This window comes from Zalophus californianus, chromosome 2, assembly GCF_009762305.2.
Source record: "Zalophus californianus isolate mZalCal1 chromosome 2, mZalCal1.pri.v2, whole genome shotgun sequence".
Taxonomy (NCBI): domain Eukaryota; kingdom Metazoa; phylum Chordata; class Mammalia; order Carnivora; family Otariidae; genus Zalophus; species Zalophus californianus.
Window position 1 is genome coordinate 68,175,626 of NC_045596.1, and position 24,157 is coordinate 68,199,782.

At 38.1% G+C, this 24,157-nt stretch overlaps 1 pseudogene; it reads right to left on the bottom strand.

Annotated features, from left to right (window-relative positions):
• Positions 1–552: 552 nt before the first annotated feature.
• Positions 553–23,231, bottom strand: LOC113925540 (annotated as a pseudogene).
• Between the last annotated feature and the right edge of the window lie 926 nt (positions 23,232–24,157).

The window sequence follows — 24,157 nt, forward strand, 5'->3', positions numbered from 1 at the left end:
GTCTATGATTTATCTTCTCATTCTCTCGACATTGCCTTTCACAGAGCAGAAATTTTTAATTTTAATGGAGTCCAGTTTATCAATTATTTCTTTCATAGATCATGCCTTTGGTGTTGCATCTAAAAAGTCCTCATCATACCCAAAGTCATCTAGGTTTTTTCTAATGCTATCTTTTGGAAGTTTTATAGTTTTGCATTTTACATTTAGGCCTATGACCGATTCTGAGCTAATTTTTGTGGTGTAAGGTCTGTGTCTGGATTCATTTTTTTTTTTTCTTGTGGGTATCCAGTTGTTCTAGCCCCGTTTGTTGAAAAGACTGTCTTTGCTCCATTGTATAGCCTTTGCTCCTTAGTTAAAGATGTTGACTGTGTTTATGTGGGTCTATTTCTAAGCTCTGTATTTTGTTCTATTGATCTATTTGTCTATTCTTTTATCAATATCATACTGTCTTGATTACTGTAGCTTTCTGGTAAGTTGATTTTGTTGTTGTAGTTTGTTTTGTTTTTGTGTTTGTTTTTGTTTAGTGGCAGAAAGAAGACTTTATTGAGCCCCTCAACCCGAGTTTTCTTTCTTCTGCACAGGCTTGGTTTCCCAGAAACCCCTATTCTGGCAGGCAGCAGTAAGACCCACTTCGTGGCTAGCAGGGGCAGCTCTGTGGATAGTAGAGGGTTTACCCATGTGCTGGTGGTTGCCCCCTCTGAAGGGATACTCCACAGGATTCATAGCCACAGCCCACATTCATGGCCAGCAATTCCTCTCAACCAGCCTTCAGAATGAGCTCGTCAGTGCAGCCACATCCAGCCACCACACCAACCATAGCTCTGTTGGCTGAAGAAAAGACCTTCTTTGAACCAAAAGGACAGCTTTCCTTGGGTCTTCTTGGCCTCAGGGTTGTAGGAGATGAGAGTGGTATAGTTTCCAGAGGGGCCAACTTGCCCCAGTCACCAGTCTTCTCCTCCAGCAATATACAATGACGCCCTCCAGCATACTGCCCACTGGGAGCACATTGCCTATGTTGAACTGGTTCTTCTTGCCACGTACACAAACTAGCTAGTGTGGATGCCCTTGGCAGCGATGAACAGCTCCCTCCACTTCTTCTTAAACCAGTATGGATCCCAGAAGACTACCTCAGTGAGCAGTACACCCCAGACTGGGTCATGGATGATGTTCTTCATGATGCCCTTGATGTAGCTTGACCACTCTGTGAAGTTCACAGTGCACAGACAGGCAGTGCTTCATGTGGGTGTAGAACACTGAGCTGGCACCCTTTCTCTAACCCAGAATTATCTGGCTCGTGGTGGTAGCCTGCTGACAAGCAGAGGTGGAAGAGCTCTTGTTTTGAAGTTAGGTAGTGTCAGCACTTTGACTTTCTTCTTCTCTTTCGTTATTGCTTTGGCTATCTGGGTGTTTTACTTCTCCATATAAATGTTAGAATCAGTCTGCCAATATCCACAAATATCTTGCTGGGAATCTGACTGGAGTTGCATCGAATCTATAGATCAAGTTGGGTTAAACTGATATCATCACAATATTGAGTCTTACTATCCATGAACATGAAAATGTATCTTCATTTTTTTAGTTCCCTGATTTTGTTCATCAGAGTTTTATAATTTTCCACATATAAATCTTGTACATATTTTGTTAAATTTATGTTGAAGTATTTCATTTTTGGGGTACTAAAGTGAATGGCATTATGCTTTTAATTTCAAATTCCATTTGTTCATTGCTAGTATAGGGGAAGCAATTGACTTTTGCATATTAACCTTGTATTCTGCAACCTTGCTATAACCACTTATTCCAGTTTTTTTTTGTCAATTCTTTCAAATTTTCTAAACAGATGATCATGTCATCTATGAAGACAGTATTATTTCTTCCTTCGCAATCTGTGTATCTTTTATTTCCTTTGCTTGTCTTACTGCATTAGCTAGAATTTCCAGTGGTGTGGGGGGTGCCTGGCTGGCTCAGTGGGTTAAGCATCTGCCTTTGGCTCAGGTCACGATCTCATTGTCCTGGGATCAATCCCTGAGTCTCCAGTGGGGCTCCCTGCTCAGCAAGGAGTCTAACTTCTCCCTCTGCCCCTCCCCACTGCTTGTGCTCTCTGTCTCTTTCTCAAATAAATAAATAAAATCTTTCTTTTAAGATTTTATCTATTTGACAGAGACAGAGAGAGCACAAACAGTGGGAGCAGCAGGCAGAGGGAGAGGGAGAAGTAGGCTCCCCACGGAGCAGGGAGCCCCATGCGGGACTCGATCCTAGGACTCTGGGATTATGACCTAAGCCAAAGGCAGACGCTTAACCAACTGAGCCACTCAGGTGCCCCAATAAATAAAATCTTTAAAAAAAATAAAAAAGAAAAGGAGTGCTGGGAGGAAACGTCCTTTCTTTGTACCTGATCTTAGTGGGAAAACTTCTAGTTTCTCATTCCTAAGTAAGTTGTGAGCTGTAGATTTTTTGTGGATATTCTTTATCAAGTTGAGGAAGTTCCTCTCTCTTCCTAGGTTGCTGAGAATTTTTATCATGAATGAGTATTGTATTTTGTCAAATGCTTTTTCTGTATCCATTGATGTGATCATGTAGTTTTTCTTTTTTAGTATCTTGATGTGATAGATTATGTTAATTGGTTTTGAATGTTGAATCAGCCTTGTATACCTGGACTTGATCCCACTTAGTTATGGTGTGTAACCGTGGTCTTTTTTATCTTTGTTTCATTCTATATAACGTGATCTCTCTAGTTGCTCTTCAAGTTTGCTTTTTGACACTGGTATTCAACATTTTATTTTATTTTTTTTAAGATTTTATTTATTTGTCATAGAGAGAGAGAGAGAGAGAACGAGCACATGCAGGGAGAGCGACAGGCAGAGAGAGAAGCAGGCTCCGTGCTGAGCAAGGAGACTGATGCAGGACTCGATCTCAGGACCTTAGGATCAATGACCTGATCCAAAGGCAGACGCTTAACCAACTGAGTCACCCAGGCATCCCATATTTTATTTGAGAGAGAGAGAAAGAGAGAGAGCACAAGCAGGATGGGCAGAGAGAGAAAGAGAGAGAATCTCAAGCGGACTGTGCTGAGCATGGAGCCTGACACAGCGCTCCATCTCACAGCCCTGAGATCACGACCTGATCAACCAACTGTGCCACCCAGGTGCACCAGTTTGTTTTTTTTTTAAAGATTTTATTTATTTATTTGAGAGAGAGAGAATGAGAGAGAGAGCATGAGAGGGGAGAGGGTCAGAGGGAGAAGCAGCCTCCCTGCCGAGCAGGGAGCCTGATGCAGGACTCGATCCCGGGACTCCAGGATCATGACCTGAGCCGAAGGCAGTGGATTAACCAACTGAGCCACCCAGGCGCCCCCAGGTGCCCCAGTTTTAATTATAGTATGCCTTGATATTGTTTTCTTTTCTTTTTTTTAAAGATTTTATTTATTTATTTGACACACAGAGAGAGATAGCAAGAGAGAGAGAGGGAGAGAGCACAAGCAGGGGGAGCGGCAGGCAGAGGGAGAAGCAGGCTCCCTGCATGAGCAGGGAGCCCGATGTGGGGCTCCATCCCAAGACCCTGGGATCATGACCTGAGCTGAAGGCAGCGGTTTAACCAACTGAGCCACCCAGGCGCCCCTTGATATTGTTTTCTTAATGTTTATTTTACTTAACATTCATTGACTATGTTATATCTGTGGGTCTATACATTTTCTCAAATCTGGAAAATTCTTTATCATTATTTCTCCAAATTTTTCTTCTGCTCCATTCTCTTCCTCGACTCCAATTACATGCATGTTAAATTTCCTAATATTGTTCCATAGCTCACTGAAACTCTAATCAGTATTCTTTTTCATATTTTCTTCTCTCTGTTTTTCAACTTGAATATTTTATATTTCTAGGTTCTCAAGCTCACTAATTTTTCACATGCAGCACCTAAGCTCCTACTAAACCTATCCTGCAGATTTTTTACTTTAAATCCACAGTTGACCATTGAACAATGCAGGGGTTGAGGAGTACCAATCTCCTACACAGTTAAAAATCCACATGTAACTTTTAGCTCCCCAAAAACTTAATTGTAACAGCCTACTGTTGACCAGAAGCCTTACCAATAACACAGTCGAGTAACAATTGTTTTGTATGTCATATGTATTATACACTGTATTCTTACAATAAAATGACTAGAGAAAAAATGTTATTAAGAAAATCATAAGGAAGAGAAAGCACATTTTCAGTACTCTACTGAATTTATTGAAAAAATCCACATATACATGGATCCATGAGTTCAAAACCTTGTTTTTCAAGGGTCAACGTATTTTTAATGTACAAAAGTTCCATTTTGTTTTTTATATCGTCCATTTCTGTCCTCATCATGTTCATGCTTTTTATTAAATTCTTAAAAATATTTATACTAGCTCTGTTAAAGTCCTTGTCTGCTAGTTCCATTATCAATTTCTGGCCCTGCTTCTGTCGACTGATCTTCTAATCATGGTTATGGTCCCACATGTTTTTTCACATATCTAGTAATTTTGATGCTGGACATTGTGGATATTATACTGTTAAGTGTTGGATGATTTTGTTTTGTTTTTTTAAAGATTTTATTTATTTATTTGAGAGTGAGAGAGAGAAAGCACATGAGGGGGGGAGGGTCAGAGGGAGAAGCAGACTCCCTGCTGAGCAGGGAGCCCGATGCGGGACTCGATCCCGGGACTCCAGGATCATGACCTGAGCCGAAGGCAGTCACTCAACCAACTGAGCCACCCAGGCGCCCTGGATGATTTTGTTTTTGAAATTTGTCTTAATAATCATAAATTACAGCTTACTCCTTTTAAGATTTTTTGTTTAAACTTTGTTAGGGCAGGTTTAGGAAATTTACTCTCAGACTAATTTAACCTGGTTATTAAGGCATGACCCTTCTGAGGTTTCTACTAATTGCCCCAAGTGTTCAATGAGATCTTTCTAATCTGGCTAGATGGAATTTGGTCATCTCTCTGCCTTGTGTGAGCTATTGAATTTTTTTATTTTATAGCCCTCTTATGACACATGTTCTTTTCCTAGCTTCATAAACAAATGCACTGATAAGTATTCATTCAAAGACTTTAGGGGCCCCCTATGCAGGTACATGAAGCTCTCTTGCTCTGCAAAGTTTTTCCTTCTCTGGTACTCTGTTTTCAAATTCAAGCTGCTTCAGTCCCCCAATCTCTATCTCCTAAAATCAGTAAGTGTCATGTGCTATGCTTAAGTTCCTTCTCCCTCTGCCACTGTTTGAAAACTGCCTCTAGAGACAGAGCATTCACAGGGCTCATATTTTTCTAAGGGATCACTGTCCTGGATTGCCTGTTGTCTCAATTCTGCAATTTTTTAGTTGTCTATGGTGAGAAAGACAAGAGAACTTGTCTATGGCAAGTTCCACACCATGGCAAGTCCTATCATGGCCAGAGCCATGATAGTTTTTGCTCTGTTAAATTTGGATAAATAGGTCCTTTAATTGGCTGGCATATCTTTTCCAAAATTTTAATATTCCTAATACATCTTTAGATAAATATGTGCATAAAAGAAATATTTAAAAACAAAAATCTGTATAACCTCCTTACAGTGGATCTAATATGGTTTTCCTATCACAATCATGAGTGCAAAAAAGCAAGTCAAGGCAATTTTTGTAACAGTATCCTCTCTCGATTGCAAAGGAAAGTTATTGGCTCTTCTTACCTGCAGACTCAAAAACTCTGAACTCTAATCACCTTTCTTAGTTACTGATTAGCTTTCTGTGTCCATTTTATTGAATAACAGGGACTGAGGGAACTAAAATTGATGTTTAAAGGCATATACATATAAGGAGATGGGAATTTCAGAATTACTTTATATGGATTTAAGCCTCTAATATTTGCTTTCATCTAGGTCAGGCAGGTAACCTAGAAGGTTGAAGGGACAAGGTGGGAATTGATGAAAACTGTGTAACACATGGCCCATCTGAAGAGTTCCAACAGACTACTGACATGTGGGATGCAAAGCAAATGCTTTCAGCTCTTCTAATTGTTCAAGAGAAGATAAAAATTTCAGAAATGTAAATATTTTGTGTGAAATCCCCCAACATATGAATTTTGGAAATTAATTCAAAATTTTAAAATATTCTAAAGAATAGTGGGATTTAACCTACTGGCCACCACTACACTCTACTGCTCCCTTCCACTCCTGAAATCAAACATTCCAGACAACATCAACAATTAGGAGCAAAACTAATGCATTATAGAGAAGGTTCAATAGAGGTTGAGACCACCATGTAAATGATCAGAAGATATCTATAACAAGAAGCTAATACATTTTGTGGGGAAGGAATGTACATAAGAGTTATCTTGACATTAAATTCCCAAAAGTCTTGGGGCGCCTGGGTGGCTCAGTTGGTTAAGCGGCTGCCTTCGGCTCAGTCATGATCCTGGGGTCCTCGAATCGAGCCCCACATCGGGCTCCCTGCTCAGTGGAGAGCCTGCTTCTCCCTCTCCCTCTGCCTGCCACTCTGCCTGCTTGTGCTCTCTCTCTCTCTGTGTCAAATAAATAAATAAAATCTTTAAAAAAAATAAAATAAATTCCCAAAAGTCCCATGAAAATTCCCATGGAAATTGTTATTAAAATTGAGTCACTATGAGATTAATAGAGAAGGATAAAAAACTTAGAAGAAAAAGGAAAAATTGGGTGGGGTTAAGTGAATACGCCTTTAGTGGAATAGTTAGAAAAATGTTAGTGGAGGAAAGCTCCTACAAGATCAAATATCCAAGTTGTTGAGACACTATGCATTATAAAACAGTAAATAAATAACTGTAGAAAGTGTAGAAACTTTAGAAAGATATCATCAGTGCATGAATCAAAAGTGTGAGAGTGGACGATAAGCTTCTCTATGGTGAGACATTCACTATCATCACTTCACACGTTTAAATGTAGCAATGGAACATGCAACAGGCTGCTTATTTTCCTTAAATACTCTGTTTACAGTTAGAGTAAACCTGATCTAAAGAGTAACAGCAATTTTATGCACGGAAGTCAAGCTTTCAATTACCAGGTAACCAAAACATCATCTCACATTTTTTGTCTCCTTTAAATAGAAAAGTAACTATTTACCAAAACGTTAATATAACGATATTAAAGAATATTTTGAAAGTTATATATAATACCTAAAATTTAGATAAATTCAATATCTAAATACAATTTGGCACTTACACATTAGTTCTTAACTGTGGTCAACTACCTGGCTTTATGCATGAATTGAGAAGACCCTTCCTTCCTAATTTCAGGTCATTATCTGGGAATCAAGGCCTTTCCAGAGCCAAGTCCATGAGCTCTAAAACCTCAACCTACTTTGATAACAAATGTTTGTGCCTTTTTCTTTGATTCTTATTGTTTTTCCTTTTCAAAAAAAAAAATAAAAAACAGTTATTTACACTTGACTTTTTAAAAAGATTTATTTATTTATTTGAGAGAAAGAGAGAGCATTGTGAGTCAGGGGAGGAACAGAGGGGCAAAGGGAGAGGGAGGGGGAGAATCTCAGGCAGACTCCTGGCTGGCATGGAGCCCAATGTGGCGCTCAATCCTACAACCCCAAGATCATGACCTGAACTGAAATCAAGAGTCGGATTCTTAACTGACTGAGCCACCCAGGTGCCCCATACGCTCGGACTTTTAAAGGTAATTAAAATGGTTGTCTTTTGACTCTTAGTTCTCCTACTTTATAAGGAAAAGAAACAAAAATCTAAAAAATCATAACAGTGTAATACAAGTTCTTATATTTAACCCAATTGTTTCTTCTTTCATTTAATGGATTCAAGTTTCCTTACCCAAATTTCACTGCTCAAGAAACTGGCCCACCTGTATCCTGTCACTTGCCTTTTCTAGGACTGTTTCATCTATTAAAGGAGGAATTTGAATTGAATTATCTCTGAGATTCTATCATCCAGTCAAATTCTATAAAATTGCAACCTAAGGCAAAATCTGACTTGGACTTCCAAAAATATCAGTTTACACTGGAAATTGTTCACTAAAAGGGGTGTACCCCTTCTAGAAAAAAAGCACTTTCAAATAGCATTTATATATAAAATCTAATGTAGTTTTTAAACAAATATAAAATAATAGGATGACAATAGTATGTTAAGAAAATTTCCATATATATATAAAAGATACTGGGCAGAGTGTTACTCCCCAGTTAATGGACCTACAAGTCATTGTGAGCCTTTCCAGGATTCTGCGGCAGTCAAGAGAACAAAAATATTAAACATCACCCCAAGAGGTAGGGTAAATAAAATTAAGAGGCAGTATCTCACTTTCATACAAAATTATAAATTATGCACAAAATTCTGGTCCCCACAGCACAGAAAAGCAAGCCCGAGGCCATAGTCTTTCAGGTTAAACTTTTTTAAAGTAAGACTGTTTAGTTTTAGTGACAAAGGGCGAAGGGGATACAATCAAAGTTATTATCATTTTAAATGGAACGGACAGCTTAAACATGAACTCATTAATCAAACCCTAGAACACCAGAGTACCAATTGAAATTGGAAAGAGGTTTTTATAGAGCAAAAGAAGGAAGATAGCTCACATGGAAATTCTTACTTTCAAGAAATGAGACAGGCTGGGGGAAATGTGTGTGTGTGTGTGTGTGTGTGTGTGTGTGTGTGTGTGTGTGTGTGTGTGTTTAATTTCAATGCAATTTGAGATAAGTTGAGATTTAATTTAGTGAAGATGTACCTGTTATTGTGTCCAGAACAATACTAGATATGACAGAAATGTTTAAAACATGGACCTTCTCTTCAAGATTTATAATCTGTCTGAAAGAAGTGTACATTCATGGATTAACAATTCAGAGTAGGCTGCGAAGTGAACAGAGTTATGTTGGGGTATAAATCTAATCTCCTAAACTTTTTTGATGGCACTGTTAGAGATGAAAATCTGAGAAGCAGATGATGCTTGACCCTATGATAGTGTTCCTTATGTCACACATTCTTAATGAAAACTATAAAGAATATAAACTGTAATTCTATGTTCACCTATGACTGCATTTTGTGAGTTGAAAAATTAACCTACAAGAAAATAGGAAACGTTAGCAAAAACACAAAAAGTCATAAAAACTGAGGACATACCTAGGCCCTAAAGCGATATGCAGCAGAGCATAAGTGTGCATGGACAGCCAATCTCCCTGGAGGGCCAACACAGTAATGTTCGCTTGGGAAGGCAGTTAGCTTAGTGATGAAGAGTATGGATCATGGAGTCAGCCTGCCAGGGTTCGAATCTTAGCTTCAGCATGGAAAAGTTGTTAAGCCTTTATGACTCTCAATTTCCCCATCTGTGAAGTGAGGATAGATATTGGGTTAACATTCCAGAGTGGCTGTAAAGATGAAATCAGGTAATCCATGTAAAGAACTCAACACCATACCAGCACATGGCAAACACTTCTTAAAAACTAGCTATTACTAACAACAGATCCATGTAATATAAAGAGCAAAGGCTCCCAGCTATTCCTTTAATAGCTAGTTGAGTTTGTAGAGTCCCTTCATCTCTGAGACAAGAGCATCGGTTTGCATACCTGTAAAAAGACAATAATAATAATAATATTTGCCTCATCCAGGGAAAACTCCAGTGGGAAGCAGAATAAGAACATGTATGAAAAAATGCTTTGTAATACAGAAAATGGTAAATGCATGTGGCTTCTTGCTATCATAATGAATCCTGCACACCCTTCTAAAGAGGTCAGCTGCCTATATTTTTGCCTACTTTTGTTCACAGATGTACCTCAGCACTTAGGACAGTGATGGGCACATAGCAGTGGTCATTAAAAATAATTGAATGAATAAATGAAGATCACATTTCTATAATCCTGAAGTTCATTTTGTTTGGCCTTATATTTCTCTGAAATCAGTACAGATGAGGAATCTGAAGGCCTGAGAGCAGTCACATAGACCGCATTCATTTTCTGTTGCTGTGTAACAAATTATCACAAACCACACCCATTTGTGCACTCATGATTCTGTAAGGCAGAAGTCTGGCCCCATGTATCTGGGTCCTCTGTTCAGAGGCCCGTGGTGTTGACATCAAGCTATCAGCCAGGCTGTATTTTCCTCTGGAGGCTCCGCTAGGGAAGTCTTCCAAGCCCATTAGGGTTGTGACAGATTTCAGTTCTTTATGATTGCAGAACTAAGGTTCCATGTCCTTGCTGGTTGTCATCTGGCTGCTCTCAACTCCTGGAAGCTGACTATATTCCTTCCCATGTGGCCCCTCCATAGGCAGTTCACAATATCTCCTCAGCAGAACCCTTCATGGCCAGCAGTAGGATCCTCCTCACTGTGAATCCCCCACACGCTTTGAATCTCTGACTTCTGCTCATTGGCTAGAGAAAAACTCTACTTTTAAAGGAAAACCCAGATAATCTCTCCCTTTTGCTACAGAATGTAACCTACACAGGGGACTGATATCTGATCATAATCAGAGATTCCACCCACACTTAAAGGGAAGGGGTTTATGAAAAGGCCAGGACCATTGTAGGTTATTCTTAGAATTCTGCCTACCACATATACTATATTCTATGAACAAAGATAGCCTGTCATAAATATATTGGTGAATGTTTTAAAAGCAGGTGAGAGACCATATGTCTAGGATGATCCTTTATGATTTAATTAATGTGTTTAAATATCCAAGAAGAAGGTCTGACAGGCTACACACTAAAACAGTTCACAGTGGTTATCCCCAAGGAGTGAGAATAAGTTTCTCACAATAAACGTACAGTATCCTTACAATTAAAAATAATAAAAAGAGGAGATACAAACTGATCCTTTCCCTTTACATTTCTTATCTTTTTTCTAGGTCACAAATCAGGGCTCAGTGCAAATTCTAAACACTTGTTTCTCCTCTACTTTAACTTAGCTCACGAATAATGCTGCAGATCAAGTAAAATAACTTCTCCTTTTACAGCATCTTTCTCCCAGAGTTTTACAGATATTTCGTTAGGACTCATCTCTTACTCCACACTTCCTTAGATTCTCCACTTAAGGTTCAGAAGGTCTGTCTTCATGGTCCCAAAGGCAACAAGAGCTTCTCAGCTCTGCAAACCCCACTCTCCCACACTATGGACTCAATGCCATCATTTTTATCAAGTAAGCTAGGTCTCATTTATGTTTTTTTGCCCAAGGAAGGAAAATAAAATCTCAGAAAACCCACCAGTTTAAAGAAAACAGTTGTGCTGTAGCCAAGCATAACTTCACAAACCATGTTTGCAGCAGTAGATTGGATTAGCTGTATATTGTACAATAAATGAGTTAGAAATCCAAACAGTAGGTGCACGGATATTTTGTTGTAAAATTCATGTGTCAAGAAATATTTGACAAGCAGTATTTCCATACTTAAATTGAACAATGAATTGAAGCCTGAAAAAAAGCAAAGGGAATGTATTCTGCAGTTGTCTCTTAAATCGTGTTACCCACTGATAGTTTTTTTCCCCATGGAAGAGGCAATCCCTTCGATATAGAGAGACGGCAGGCCAAGAAAACGGGCTTTAATTAAATCAGTTATGTCGCATTATATCATGTGAACAATGTGCGTCCACAGCAATCTTTCCATGGAAAAATTAAACAAAGCGTATTTATAATTCAGATGTATATAAACATGGTTGGGCTATCTCATACATTGCCTGTCGTCTGTTCAAAAAAAACTTCTAAATTCTAAATATAATGGATTCTTGGCTGGGGTGAGAGATACCAAAGAGATCTTATAACATATTTAAACTTCATCAGATTTCTACACAGCCTCTCAAACAAGCTAGAAAAAGTCCAGAAACCGTGATCTTTTGTCAGTACCAACCCTTACCCTGATTATCAACTCTTGTAGTTTCAATAATACATTTCTCATTGTGCCTTGGTATCTCCCATCTTTACCCACACAAAGCCTAGGATGGCTTTGCGTTTTTTGAAAGTACCACAACAACATAACAAATAAATCAAAAGCAGTGTAAGTGTTAGCAAAGAAGAGCTGGTCACCTTGAGTAACTTTCCCTAGCCGCCTAATAAGGTTAGGAATAAGACCCATTTTTCAATGTGTTAGCAGTGTGTGATTGTTGTTACTATGAGAGAGATTTTTCATTTAAAAATGCATGATTCATCTTTAGAAAAAAATCTTCTTATCCAAATCTTTCAAAGAACTGAGCAAACATACATTATTCTATACATTATTATGTGGAAGTGCTTTGAAAAGCCAAAAGTGCTACATAAATTTTTAAGTTATCAATATTCCAAGTGTTTAACTTCTGAAATATGTTGGATGCTGAATTAGTTGGCTTTTTGAGTTTTCTAGTTAACTAATAGGTGGGCTCCTGTGTTCTATCTAGTACTTGAACATGTTCACAAATATTTCCCTCGATGCTTAATTTACTATGAGAGATTGAAGAACTGGGTTTATTTAATTGTATAAAATGTCTCTTTCGGGCATGTAATTAGTAAAAAATGGGTTACAAAGAAGTCAAAAGACATAATCATAGCATGAAAATACAGCAAACAGCAGAAATGAACCATATGTTTTAATCCTCAAGGTTCCATTTCTCATGTCAAATAAATATTTAAATAACAGCAACTGAGTTTTTTAAACAGCACAAAATCTGGATAATAAAGATACCATTCAATCAGTCAAGAAATGCTAACTGATTTAACATTTAATATCTGAAATCTCAATGGCTTATCACAAAGGATATTTCTTTCTCATTTAAGGTTCAGGGAGGAAGGGAGAGTAGAAACTCCATGGAGTCATTCAGGGACCCAGGCTGATGAAGGCTGTCATCTTCAACTATTAGCTGTCAGTGCTGCCCTAAGGATAAACATCTAGCCAGTAGTTGGAGCAAGAGGGAGAGTGGAACATCACAGAGAACATGTTTCTGGGTCAATCCTAGAAGTGATATATATCACTTCCGCCCACATTCCATTGGCCTGAACTCAGTACTCTGGTCACAACCAAATGCAAGGGAGGCTGGAAAACATGATCTATCTGTGTGCTGAAGAGGGAAGAAAACTGACTTGGTAGACTGCAAGCCAGTTTCAGCCAAACTACAAATGCTCTTTTAACCCCCATTCACGAGAAAAAAGAAAGAAAACAAACATCAAGAACAATAAAGAGAGAGAAAGAAATGTTTTCTTCTAGCAGGGCAATTGAGTGTCTAGCTTTTCCAGAACTTCCATTTTTCCAAGCCATTTGAGCCCCAATGTTTGTTCTTCTATTGGGCGGTATGTCCATTCATATGGCATTCAATAACACAAGAATCATAAAATATGGAAATAGAGGGCAGAGCAGAAAACTTATGCAATTTGGTGCTCAGAAGTTTGTGGGCCAACTTGATTTGCTAATCCACAGCCTGTGCTTCTGGAGAGGAGAAGAAAGGGGAGTTCACAATCCACAAACCAATTTGTGTTGTTTCTGCAACACTGCAAAAGTGCGACTCATGAATATGCTAATGAAATTGCAATGAGAGTTTTGGCACTATTTCATCACCTCAACTAGATTAGAGAGTAATAACACTATGGGTTTACATGTCTTTAGAAACTGCTGTGGTAGTAGAAAAAAAAATTGGATCTGTGATATTTATAATGCAACAAAAATTAAAACCATGCTACAATAAAATAATGATAATTATTTTATATGTAAGTAATAGTTTGCAGCACACACACACAATAGTTCACTTTTAAAGTCATTCACTGCTTTTCATGTTTCTGCTTCCTGGTGTTGATGTGAGTCTATATTTGTGAATGGGTTCATATTTCTATGCCTTCTTCCAAAGATAGAAAAGAGATTTTTTTAAAAAATGGAAATACTGGTGGAAAAAATTTTATTGGCAAGCCAGGAATCTCCTTTTTATAAGCATTTAGCACCTTTTTTTATCATTAATTAGGGTTCTAAGATTAGAAGAACTAAGAAAAAGCTATTCTTACCTTTATATTCCAATTTCTCACATAATAGTCAAACTATATCCTGGGACTCTAGAACTGTCCCACAATTCAAGCCTCCTTAACAGTTTATGAATGCACTGTTTTTAAGGTAGGGAACTATGTAGAGACAAAAAGATTAAAAATTAAATGAAAAGTCTTCCTGGTGATGGGTATTAAAGAGGGCACGTTCTGTGTGGAGCACTGGGTGTTATGCACAAACAATGAATCATGGAACACTACATGAAAAACTAATGATGTAATGTATGGTGATTAACATAACAATAAAAAATTATTTTAAAAAATTAAATGAAAAGTCTCCAACAGCTTCATTAGGCAACCCAAACCACAAGGAGGCATCTGAGCATTTTCTCCACATGGCATTCAGAATTCTTTATAATAGGATCATTTATCAGAACTGACCCCCTGCAATATCAGAAATTATGCTCAGCCTTCAACTTCCCAGTAGATGTGCTCATTAGGAGCTATAAGAAGTAAGAGAAAATATGCGGAATAAAAATCCATAGGCTCCAGGATTTGGAATCCCCTCTGATCCCTAAGAGATGAGGATGTTGCTGGCTCCATAAACTGAGGGGAAGCTGCTGATTTTCTCACCATACTTCACGGGCACTTTATAAAAGAAAAGATACTAGGGTTTCTTTTACACTTGTTTAATCAAGAGAGAAAAAAAATTTTTCAGATTAGTGAGTAATGATCTATGTTTAAGAGACATGCAGCTGCTAAATACTTTCATACACACTATCTCAAATAATGCCATCCATCCATCAGTATGAGGCTAGGCATCCACTATTTATGATGTTAAATATCCCAAAGTGATGAAATTGCAAGGCTATTTATATAGACCCTCTGTCCTTCTGCTGTGGCCACTCGGTTTATTATTTTTAAAACAATAAAAAAGTTGTGACTAATTTCAGTGACACTTTCAGAATATCCCTGACCCAGAATGCCTTCATTTTGAGGGCAATTAGGTGCTATTAAATAAAGATGATTTTGCTTATAGAGAAGTTTGTTGGGATACAAGAAATGGAAATAATTCACTCTAACTGTACATAAATAGCACTGTACACATTTGGGCTTTTATGTACTTATATTTGTATATATATGTACAGATATGTGTACACACACACATATACACACATACACACACAATCGTAGGGGGAAAAGAAACAGTCAGATTGGAAATTATCTTTAAGTTGGTATGCATTGTGAGTTCTGTGCTTACTTCGATTCCAAACACACGCCAATCACCTTTGGTGATACAGTTTCATAAATAAGCTCTAGGTTGGGTTTAGCAGAATCGAGTTGTAGCTCAAAGTCTTCTAATTTGGTAAAGAATGACTCAGTAATATCAAAGATCTCTTCCAACTCTGAAATCATCACTCTCTGCTTTTGCTATACCTATGGAGACCTGGCCCCTGTGGTCCTAAACACATCTCTACATTTCCTTGGATCTCATTTGGCACAACTGTAAAACTATTTTATATGTGCTTTATCTCACAGGGATAATCCAGGGACATAAGTGTTTCTGCTACGTTTGTCAATCTGAAATATTTGGGTAATTATTAGATTAATTTGGGATGCTTATAATGTGGACAAAACAACATTAGGAAGAAAAAAACACAGAGCACCAGAAAGGATCATTTATATAGCGATCCATTTTTCTTTGTTACTGTTTCGTCTCTTTTCAGACCCATTTCATTTGACCAAAACCTGGGGTGGCTTGGTATCAAAAATGACTTCAAGAAATAAAGATTGAGGGCGCCTGGGTGGCTCAGTTGTTAAGCGTCTGCCTTCAGCTCAGGTCATGATCCCAGGGTCTTGGGATCGAGCCCCACATCAGGCTCCCTGCTCAGCCAGGAGCCTACTTCTCCCATTCCCGCTCCCCCTGTTTGTGTTCCCTCTCTAGCTGTCTCTCTCTCTGTGTCAAATAAATAAATTTTTAAAAAATCTTTGAAAAATAAAAAAAGAAATAGAGATTGAAAATTAAAACTATGAAACTACTTAAGGTGAAAGAGTCACATGGGGTCGAAAGCAATGTAGAAAAATGCAGGTATATAAATCAGTAGGATTTCTTAAATTCATATGCTTACAAAGGAAACTAAAGGATTTCTTTAAAAAGTCAAGAACTTTTAGTTCTAGCTGGATCGTAAATAAGTAGCAGATATTTATTCTAATTAAGTAACACTTTCTGAAAAGCAGAGAATATGAATGTGATTTGATTTAATAGAACCAACTAGAATATTTATACTACATTATGGTTCTTAGACTCTTTGTGTGCTGAACCCCTTTGAGAATATAATGAAAGCAGTGGACCCTCTCTCTAGAAAAACACACAGGCATGCAATTTTGCATATAAATTCAGGACCCTACTGGGCCATGGACCACAGGTTAATAACTCCTGATTTACAATGTTACAGCCCTGTTTATAAAGTACCAGGGCTCTTGGATCAGAAGAGTCTGAATTTGTAGGGTTATTTACATAAATTTGCATACTCTATTCAATCTGCTCTACCTCTATGTTTATAAGATAAATTATTTAGTCTAACCTACTACAATAGTATTCAAATTCAATATCAGTGACACGATATACATAAAATCCTTTAGCAGATTTTTAAACCAATCCATTTAATCACATCTCACAACCAAGGCATAGCTAGAAACACCTAGCTGAAATGAAGATTGCTCCATGGACTCTCATACGGTGAAGCCAGGCATAGCCTGGCTTGGTCTTACCACAAAAATGCCACAGCCCCTTCCTGATGTTGCCTGTATCCTGTGAAGCCCTAGAATGTGATGAAACTGCCTTTGGTAGTTTATTTACTAGCCATCAAAGCCATTCTTTCATTACCTTCAGAATGTAATGGTTATTTTATGAAGACTCATTAAATTTAATGAGATACAGCCATGTTTATTGCTATCCTATAAAATGGGGGTGGGGGGAGACCCATCTTCAAACTGACTTTTGCTCCTGTGGAGTAACAAAAATAAAATGTCCGTCCTACCACTGTACTCAGAGGGAGGTGTTTCAGAATTCAGAAGTCACTGCCAGGAGTCAAAGTTGATTAGGATCATAATAATCATTGTTGTTCTTATTATAACCTGGCCTTATTAACAATAACAGCAAACTCATACAAGTCAATAGTAAAAATATAAATAATCCAATTAGAAAATGGACAGGGGATCTGAATAGACATTTTTCCAAGTAAGACATACAGAGGGCCAACAGGCATATGAAAAGGTGCTCAACATCACTAGTCATCAGGGAAATGCAAATCAAAATCACGAGATATCACCTCATACCTACTAGAATGGCTATTATCAAAAAGGCAAGAGAGAACAAGTTTGGTGAAGATGTAAAAGGGGACACTTGTTCACTGTTGGTCAGGATGTAAATTGGTGCAGCCACTATGGAAAACAGTTCGGCGGTACCTCAAAAAATTAAAAATAGAGCTACCATATGATCCTACAATTTCACTCCTAGGTATATGTCCAGAGGAAATTAAGATAAGATCTCAAACAATACCTGTACTCCTGTGTTCACTGCAGTGTTATTCACAATAGCTAAAACATGGAAACAAGTGTCCATCAATGGATGAATGAAGAAAAGTTATATATGTGTCATAAATTGTATCTATAAAAACATATTTATAGAAATATGAATGTGAAATATTCTTACTTTATAATGGAATATGATTCAGCCATACAAAGAAGGAAATCCTGCCATTTGCAATAACATAGATGGACCTGGAAGACATTATGCTAAGTAAAATAAGTTAGAGAAAGACAAATATAAGTGGAATCTAAAAAAGCCAAACTCATGGAAACAAAGAGTAGATTGGTGGTTGCCAAGGGCTGGGTGGTGCGGAAATGGGGAGATATTGGTTGAACGGTACAAACTTTCAGCTGTAGGATGAATAAAGTCTAATCTAATGCACAGCATGGTGACTATAGTTCACAATACTGCATTATATACTTGAAAGTTGCTAAGACAGTAAATCTTAAATGTTCTCACCATAACAACAAAAAATGGTAATTATGTGAGGTGAAAGATGTGCTAATTAATCTTATTGTTATATGTGTATGAAATCATCACACCGTATACCTTAAACTTACATAATATTATGTGTCAATTATATCTCAATAAAGGTGGAGAAAAATAGTAACAGTGATAGTCATAGTAATAGTATCAATAATAATAACAGCTACCAGGGCGCCTGGGTGACTCAGTCGGTTAAGCATCTGCTGTCAGCTCAGGTCATGATCCCAGGGTCCTGGGATCAAGCCCCATATCAGGCTCCCTGCTCAGCGGAGAGTCTGCTTCTCCCTCTCCCTCTGTCAGCTGCTTCCCCTGCTTGTGCTCTCTCTCTCTCTCTCTCTCTCCCTGGCAAATAAATAAATAAAATCTTCAATAATAATACTAACAGCTACCAATTTTTGCATCCTTACTTTGTACCAAGCATTACTATAGGCACATTACAGATTATATCACTTAATTTAGTTATGCCATTAGTCATAAAGCAAGAAGATGCTACATTTTCCTATGCAGTCTTGAGCCTCAGTCCAGTCTAAAAATTGTAAGTTGGGACATGATGGCTCATAAGAGGCCCAAAGGAAAGGCAAAAGAGTAGACCCAGATCTCAAAGTAGAACCAGGAAAAAACCTAAGAAGAGAATCCAGATTCACTCTTAGGTACAAGTTCTGCCTTATAATTTTATGGCCAGATCTCACAGATGGAGCATCTTGTCTTAGAACTCACCTAAACCAAAGGCAACCAGTCTGCCAAAAGTGACCAAAAGCCGAAAAGCACTAACAAAGAGCCACTTGAATGGAGTCTGAACACATGGAATTTGGAAATAAGATTTGCTGCCTCTGTGGTCCATCATGTAGGAGATGAAACATCTAACTGTCAATAGTGATTGGGAGGCCATAAATTTTATATGGCAGCCCTTAGAGCAGATTTTAGATTTTGTCATATTTAATATATGAGACTTAAGTTCTGTGTTAGAAATCAGGATAATTCCAGAATCTGAGTGATGGGTATATTCATTGCAGTACCTTAATTTTGTCATTCATAAAGGAACAAGAAAACTCTATGCTGGGCCCTGAAATTAAGTTATGTGTCTAACTGATGGTGCTTGTCTCCTCTTAAGTTTTTTTTTACTTTTAACCCTGTCCCAGAGAGTGCCCAACTTCAGAGGCACTAAAAGAAGGTCCAAGGCTGTTTGGAAGGCAGAACAGGAAACTTCCATTGCTCTGAGCCCAAATTCATCCCACTGAAAAATCTTCCACAGTGTATAATTAACATTGAGCATCTGGAAATAGAAATATTTCTATTTTCTAACGATTTCCAAATATATTTCTAATTAATTCTAAATATGAGCAGATTGACCTACAAGTGTCCCAGAAAGTTGCATTTCAGAGGCCAGGTAGAAAAATAGTCTGGATGAAGAAAGACTAGAACAAATGTGTATTTCTCCCTTCAAAAGATTGGGTCCAGCCTACACGGGGAAAGCAGGTTAATAAGCAGCTGAGACAAACAGAAAACAATACAGTGCTGAGGTGTGAAGTCTGAAGAACAAGCCCTCCCAATCACCAGGAAAAGTAACTCTGAAGTAGGATACTTATCTGAAATGTTCTAAATTACACTGAAAGTTACCTTAACTTTTTTTGTTTTGGGGGCACCCATGTGAGTTAATTTGATATAATTAACAGTCTGCCAGTCAATTTACAACAAAAGAAGTTTCTAGCAGTGACAGAGTCCCATGAGAAACTGTCCCTTGGAAAGTACCCATCTTTTTTCTTCAGGAGCCACAAGGAATCATTTAACAAATTACTTTACCCTGGCAGTAAGGGGCTTCCTGCAATCTACTCCTACATCTCGGTTGCCTCAAAGAACTTCCTAACTGCAGAGATCGGGCAGGCCATTTACATTTGGTGGTGTTGATTGTCATACTCACTATGGAACAGTTTTGGGGTTTTTTTAAGATTTATTTATTTATTTGAGAGACAGGGCATGCAGGTGCAAATTGGGGGAGGGGAAGAAGGAGAGAGTCTTCAAGCAGACTCCCCACTGAGTGCAGAGCCCCACGCGGGGCTCTATCTCACCACCCATGAGATCCTGACCTGAGCTGAAACAACGAGTCTGAGGCTCAACTGACTGAACAACTCAGGCGCCCCAACCCTACGGGACAATTTTAATTAAACAACACTGATTTATCATCCTACTCAATACTTGTTTATTAAAGTGTTGTCTGAGTTAAGTACAAGAACTTATTTTTCTTAGAACCAAAGTACATTTCTTAGGCCTTCTCCTATCAAGTTAAACTATATGAAAGCCAACAGCTGCAAATTAAGATAAGAAAGAGTCTATAATGATGAGAAAGAGTTTGCAAATGAAAGCGTTTTAAGTGAGGTGGAATGTGCTTCATGAAGGCAGCATAAGGCATTTTAACTACTTTAGAGCCTGAATTTGATTCCAGAGTAATACCTCTGTTAATCTCCCTCAAGTAAGTAACCTCTCTGAGGCTTGGTATCCTCATCTGTAAAATGGGGATCATCATCATCATAATAATACCTACTTCATCAGGTTATTGACAGGATTACATGAAATGATGTAAAGAATGTGAAGATGTATACAGTATGTTACTTAGTGCCTGGTATGTAGTGAGCACCCAATAAATGACAAATATTGCTAAAATTTGGGAAAAGAAAACTTAAAAATTATATTTACAAAAAGTTACTTTTACCATACTAAGAAATGAGTTGGAATCTCTAAGGAAACCTTAAAAGGTAAGGCAAGCTTGTCTATGCTTATTTAGATGAAGTTGAGTAAAAGTCCATTCCTATTTTAATGCAGTGATCTAATTAACCTTTTACCAGTATTAAAATGACCTTGAGTTGGTCTTGTGACCTCGAATGCTTCATGTTGTTGACTTTAAAACAGGCTTTTTGGGATGGTCAGAAATAGCATCTGGTGAAATGGGCAAAAGGTCATATTCATTTACTTTGTAATAAATAGCAAATATATTTTGCATTAGCTGCTCACAAATAGGAAGAAATGCATAAAATCCATTTGTCAAAGCAAGTAAGATATTACATAAGGATTTAGAATAAATCAAAAAATTCCAAAAAGGATCCAACATTGATTTTTGGTCTCATGCCACTTATTTTATACCAGGAAGTGATTAAATTATTCATTTTTATAAACTAAAGAAATACATTTCCAGCTAACATTAAAATGAAGTAAAGATGCATCTAATTAAACAACACTGATTTATCATCATAAACATTCCTGTCTCAGGCAGAGAAATCACTGAGCTATGATGAAAGGGAAAAGATAAATGTAGCTTGTGAAAATGTCAAAACTGCAGAACTATATGATTTCTAAAACTCTTTCTTGTTTTACAAATGTTTATGCTTCAAAAACCAAAACTCTAGTGGCATCCTCCATGTTATCCACAAGCTTTAGGATGAATGACTCAAAAATAGCCTCTTTGATCAACAGAACCACGTTGGGAAAATTAGTTTCAAAAGAGAATCCCAACCATGAATAATATTACATACATTGTTTGACCAAAGCCAGTAAATACAACCACATCTGATTTTTGTACTTCTTATTGAAATCTTGGCGGGAGTTTTTTCCCACACCATTCGTAGAGCAGGTTTCTTTCTACTCGTAAAACTCTGAGTTGAGTTTCATCGTATGTAATAATCATAATTACTCTTGATACAGCACAAGTAGCCGTATCTTTTTATTTACAAATTCCATTCATCACCTTAATGTCCATTTACATTTCAAAAGGACACCAAAAGGAGGACATGAAAGCATTCAACTATACTGTTAATATGTGTGCAGTCTAGAGTCCTTTTCAAAATGAAATCAAGTTCAAACGCCTGCCTGTCCAGCATTGTTAAGGAAGATTTGTAAAGAAAGCATCACCTTATTGGAAATATACCCAGCTTCTCCCTCTTCCCTGTAATAATTGTTAAGCTATTTAGTCAATATCTGGCATCTGTGCATAGTTACTCACATTATGCAGAAGCTCTTTATGCCTCCAGTGATCATGTAGGGCTATCATTCGCCTTGTATTTCTCTAAGCCCAAATGTTTACCTCTGCAGCAGGCTCATTCAGTTATCATTTATATCAGTTATTGGTTACAAACTGATCATTCCAATCCCTCCATTATTAATTTTTTTATTGCCCCTCAGATCATGCCCCATTTTTCAAGTGGTGTTTCAGAGCCTAAATCGTTTCTTCCTACAAAAAATCTAGACATAAATGCCAACTATTTGTAGTGCATTATCATTTGTAATGTTCTAATTATTTTACATAATCAATAACATCAAGTCCCTTTTCTTGGGGACTTTCTGTTTATTTACATTTTATTCTACACACGTCAGTTTCCATCAAGAGCAAAACCGATTTTCTTGTCCTGCATCTGCTCTCAAGACAACCTTAATTCACCATAAATCTATTTGTGTTCACTACATAGTTAGACCCAGTTTGCTATGTTGATACAATCGTGGGGCCAAACATGTCTTGCTCTGCAAAACAAGACTTAAAACTCAAAATGTTACTCTAATGATGACCACGGAGACCAGAGGTGGTGTTTTATTTCATTGTTGTTATTTTGCAGAGGTCTCTGTTTATGATGTGATGCATTTGGGCCTAAGCACATTAGCTGCATTATTCATTGGGTACATTTGTCAGAACATGCATGTGTATAAAGAACTAATGATCCATATTAAATTAATGGTGCTATAAAAAAGAAAAATACTCCATACAAGCAGCTATGTCAGAAACTACAGACTTTGATAAACCATAGAAAGGACCTAATCAGATGAAGCATTGGACTGTTCTGTCTCCCAAATTACATTTCTAGAAATGTACTTGTACACAATGTTGGTTTTATTAAAACAAATTAATTCAGTCATTAAGGAATCATAAGGCAAGTGTCTCATAAGTCAGGACCTCCAGTGTAACAAATTGATTAAATGACTGTGTAATAGTCTCTTTAAACAAATCTAGTGTAACAAGTTAATAGATCTGCTCAATTACCATGCTGGGGTGATGAGGATGTGGGCGACTCTCTCATTAAATCTGGGAGATAGTTCTTAGTTTTTTCCCCTTTTCTCTATTTTTCTGTGAGGGCTGTGTTGTGTTTTGGATTTGAGGTTTATTTTTAGGCCTCTGGAAATTGATTGTTCCAATGGCAATTAAAAATTAAAAAAAAAACAAACTGAATTTGATGCTGCTGACTTCTCCAGGGGATTTGTCAGCTGCTGTTTCAGATCCATGCCCGCCCACCTTGCGCTTTCTCCACCTCAAACCTAGGCGTTGGCTGAAGGGATGCGGGGCACCACTGCCGCCCCCACTCTGTCCTCGGTACGTAAAATAGCAAAGTCCTTCCGGGATCAGCCTAGCGCTTTCCCTGGTTTAGCAAAATTTATAGCAAAGCGCTCTAACCAGGAAACGCGCGGCCGGGGGAGAGGTGGGGGGGACAGGGGGCGGGGGGAGAGAAAGGGGTGGAGCCGGCGGAGGGGCACCTATGTTTCTTCTGAGTCGAAACTGAAAGGAGATGTTCTTATAATTTAGCCAGCAATTATTTTTCAATAGAAAGTTTTTCCCCAGGCTTCTACACACGAGGGGGAAATTTGCCAGCAAGTCCCCGGGCCTTCTTGGGCCTCCTTTGCTCCTTCTCAATCTTGTGACAGGGAGGAAAGAGCATTTCAGAAAGTACTCGAGGTGGGGTGGGGCTCCCGGTGCGGTTTGTGTGGACTAAGAAGTAGCGTCGTTGGGGGCAATGGAGAGAGCGAGAGAGGGAGAGAGAGCGAGAAGGCGAGAGAGATTTGGGGAGGGAGAGAATGGTTTCAGCCATAAACCCTACATTGACATTTCTTTCTGGTGAATGTTGAAATCCTTGTGCCGAAAGATGAGGCGAGGTACGGAGGAGCTCTGGAAGCTTTTCCTCTCCTAACTCTGAGGATATCTATCCGGGGCTGGTTCTGGGGTTGGGACAGGGCAAAGTAACCTCGAGCCTTTTGCCTTTTCCGAGGTATGGGTGCCCATGACACCCTTTCGCCAAAAGCCCTGGGAGAAAAAAAAATCTATTACCCCACTGCCATTTTGTTAAGTGTTTGCTCCTGCGATGTGACCCTGCCACTTTATCTGTTGGTTTTTATTTTCTGAGTGCATGTTGCCCATATGTTACTCTAATAGTTGC